Source organism: Heterodontus francisci, chromosome 8 (assembly GCF_036365525.1).
Source record: "Heterodontus francisci isolate sHetFra1 chromosome 8, sHetFra1.hap1, whole genome shotgun sequence".
Lineage (NCBI taxonomy): Eukaryota > Metazoa > Chordata > Chondrichthyes > Heterodontiformes > Heterodontidae > Heterodontus > Heterodontus francisci.
The window spans coordinates 23879527-23883689 of NC_090378.1; the positions used below are offsets into that span (position 1 = coordinate 23879527).

Consider the following 4163-nt stretch of genomic DNA (forward strand, 5'->3'; position numbering starts at 1 on the left):
CAAATACTTGGCAAATTGCCAAGTGTTGCAGGTAGTATGCATCATTTTCATATATAATAATATACATGTATTGAATTTCTGTATCAATAGAAGAAAAATTGAAATTAAAATAGACATAACTGAATTATTGCATCTTTTTGACATGTTTTTACTTTAATTTTGTCAGTAAAGTCATCTTTAAAACAAACTATAACTTAAGATGCGTAGAATTAAAACAATTTTTTCAGCTTATGATTCACATGTTTAAAAAAATCTTCTAAGAGCACATTTGGAATAATTTGTCATCTCAGCTATATTAGAAACAATAATGGTCACAACAATAAAACCGGTTCCTCAAAACAAAGGCTTGATCTGTAACCATGGAATAAAAACAAGAAATGCTGGAACCACTCAGCAGGTCTGGCAGCATCTGTGAAAAGAAAAGCAGAGTTAACGTTTCGGGTCAGTGACCCTGCTTTGGAACATCTCCAATTCTCTTCGTTTTTGTACCGCCTTTTAAATGTTGTCATTTAGTATGCACTGTCTCCCCTCATTCTTCCTACCAAGTTCCGAAGAAGGGTCACTGACCCGAAACGTTAACTCTGCTTTTCTTTTCACAGATTCTGCCAGACCTGCTGAGTGGTTCCAGCATTTCTTGTTTTTATTTCAGATTTCCAGCATCCGCAGTATTTTGCTTTTATCTGTAACCATGGTGTAGTTACACCATTCAAACAGGTTTATTTAGAGCATGATGATTTTTTTTGTTACAATAGTCATTTGAAATCGTAAAGTGCAGCATAATGATTAGCTTTTTATGCCCACAATCAAAACATGGCTATTACTTTTCTTAACTTGATATTTTTAGGCTTTTATAATGTTAATGTGATCTAACTGGAAAAGGTTGGGAGCCGCAAATGAGATGTTAAAGAGTCACATGTGGCTCCGGAGCCATAGGTTGCAGATCCCGGGTATATGGACTTTCTAAAGCTGTTTGTTAAAATACCACATATTAGACTTGTTAGCAAAATTGAAGCCCATGGGATAAAAAGACCAATAGCATGATAGATGCAAAATTGGCTAAGAGTTGGAAAACAGAGAGTTGTAATGAATGGCTATTTTTCTGACAGGAGGGAGGTATACAGTGGTGTTCCCCAGGGTTCAGTACTAGGATTACTGTTGTTTTCGATTTACATTAATGATTTGAACTTGGTGGGTACAGGGCATCATTTCTAACTTTGCATATGACATGAAACTTTGAAGTGAAGTAAACAGTGAGGAAGATAATCAACTTCAAGAGGATGTAGACAGGCTGGTGGAATGGGCAGACACATGGCAGATGAAATTCAATGCTTCTCGGCCTTTTGGCTAAGATCAAGTGTAGTCTCTGTTCTTATCAGTGCTTATTTGATTGAGAAGAGACCATGATCATTGCCTTTTGATCCTGGGGAAGCTTTGAGTAAAATGGCTATAACCAATTTTCGAGCTTCGGGCCAGGGAGTGCGCAACACCGTTCGGGTGGTCGTGAAGGACAAGGAAGGAGATGCACCGGTCGATCGCACCTTCTTCATCAAGAAAATTCTCTTCGATTGCTGCGGATTTCAAGCGACGGATGTCTTCTGCCTGCAGGATTTCCCCAGCAGTGGATACTTCGACGTGACGTTCCGGAACGTGGCGGGATGCATCAAGTTCCTGAAGGCGTTCAAGGAGAAAGGGGACCGGGCGCCACTGTCGATCCTCACAGCGGAGCCGCTCTTCACGCTTCCATCACAACGGGACCGGGTGGTGACGATTCACCTCTACAACCCCCATGTTCCGGTGGTGGATGTACTCACCTTTCTCGCCAGGTATGTCGAGGTGGCCGGCAGCAGCACTGATGTCAAGGACCCCTTTGGGATCTGGGCCAGCAAGCGGCAGGTCAAGGTGACCTTGAAGGTAGATGCCAGTGGAGCCATCATCCACCCTCCCTCCAGCTTCGCTATCGGGGGAAGTCGAGGCTTCTTGGTCTACGCTGGGCAGCCCAGAGTTTGCCGCACCTGTGGCAAATCTGGTTACATGGCAGCCAACTGCAGCACGGTTGTTTGCAAGAACTGCAAGGAGGAAGGCCATCAGACCAAGGACTGTAAGCAGACTAAGTGTTGCAACTTGTGCGGTGCGGCAGGCCATCTCTACAAGACCTGCCCCAAACGTTGTCTCAGCTATGCTCAGGCGGCAAGGTCCAAGGAAAGGCCAGGAGAAGGTTCGACGACGGCGTCCGCTGTTCGAAAGGAGACCAGCAACCTTCTTTGCAGTGAGCAACTTCAACCTGAGAAGGAAGGGGAGGCAGCTGAAACCAACGACCCAGCACCTACCCAGCGCCCGGAAACCCCTCCTCCACAGACAGAATCAATGGAGGAGGAGGCAGCAGATGGACAAACAGGTCAGTGGCAAGTGGTCCAGAAGAAAACCACAAAGAAAAAACATCCCAAAGCCACCACCCAAACCAGTGGCAAGAGGAGGCTCTCTTCTGAATCAGACTGCAACAACTCCTCTTCACTGGACGGGGAAATGCTGGAACGACAGCCCCTTCAAAAGAGGCGGCAGAACTCCGAGATGGATGATAAAGCATCCCAGGCCCCGGGCACTGGAAGCTGTGATGGGCCCGGCGTGCCCCAACCCCAATGCCCCACACGTAACGACGTGGCCAACACATCTCAGCTCCGGGACACCGGGAGCAAAGACACGTCTGGCGCACCTGAGCTCCGGGAGACCGGGAGCTGTGACGTTTTCGAGGAGGAACAGATGGAAGCAGCTGAGGACAACCCAATGCTCTCTGCCTACAAGACCCCCCTGATGTCACCCGAGCGGCACAAGCCCTGCATGAAAACTCAGGAGGGGTTTCTGAGCCCAACCAACGTGAAACTGCTTGCGCACACGATGGGTATGCAGGAACATCCCGAAGGGGAAGGACTGGGACTAGCGAGGACAAATGGTATGGGAAGCAACAACTAATTTTTAGTAAAAAATGGGTGAAAGAATTGCTTCCATTAATGTGCGTAGCATTAAATCTACTACGCGATGTGTTTCAACCTTGGATTACCTTGCCAAGGTCAAAGCTGACCGACTGTTTCTGCAGGAGTGTGGAATACCACACCTCAGCACCTACAGGCAGTGGTCGCGATGGTGGTCCCACGGGCCATCGATCTGGTCGGGGGGTAATGACTGCCGTTCCTCCGGCCTGGGTATTCTGCTGCGGGGAGGTAACTTCACCATCTCCGGTTAAGGAGGTGGTGGGCGGTCGCCTCCTCGTAGCAGACGTGATGTACAACAACGCTCCGCTCCGGTTGATCAACGTGTACGCCCCGGTACAACGCAGCGAGCGGCTGACCGTCTTCCAGCAGCTCCCACTGCTAGGCGGTGACTTCAACTGCATCATCGATGTGGCTGGACGATCCGGCAGTGACGACAGCAAACTGGACGCTACGTCCAGATTCCTAATAGAAACAGTTAAAGATGCCAAACTGCACGACGTCTTCAGCAAACCTGCAGACGGAGCGCAGCGCAGATACACATGGTCAAGATCGGACGGGTCTGCCCGTTCCAGGATTGACTTCCTGTTTGTGTCCCGTGCTGTCACGGTCGGATCCACCGACGTCAAGCCGGTGTTCTTCTCCGACCACTGCCTCTTACTGGCCGACTGTCACTTACAGGACGACCAGCGGGTTGGCAGAGGGACGTGGAAGCTCAATGCGACACTGCTGACCCCAGAGAACGTTGAGGAACTCAAAAGGGATTACAATGGTTGGAGGACCGTGAAACCCCTCTTTGAGTCTCCAGTTCACTGGTGGGAAGCGATTAAGGAGAACATCAAGAGGTTCTTCATCCACAAAGGTGTTCAGAAGGCGAGAGAGAGACAGAGGGAAGTGTCCCGACTCCAGAAAATTATGCAAAATCTACTCCGGTTGCAGTCAATGGGGGTCGAGGTCAAGGAGGACCTCCAAGAGGTGAAGAGCCAGCAGGCCTCGCTCTTTGCCAAGGAGGCCTCCAAGATCATCTTCCGGTCCAGAGTCCGCTCCATCGAGCAGGATGAGACGTGCTCGCGTTACTTCTTCCAAAAGGTACACAGAGAGAGCTCTGTTATCAGCAGCCTGAAGGAAGAAGATGGCTCGGTAACGTCTTCGCAGTCCGACATACTAAGGATCAGCAAA

At 48.9% G+C, this 4163-nt stretch overlaps 1 pseudogene; it reads left to right on the plus strand.

The window, feature by feature from the left end:
• The first annotated feature begins 1324 nt into the window (after window positions 1-1324).
• On the plus strand, window positions 1325-1433 carry LOC137373277 (U2 spliceosomal RNA; annotated as a pseudogene).
• The last annotated feature ends 2730 nt before the right edge of the window (window positions 1434-4163 follow it).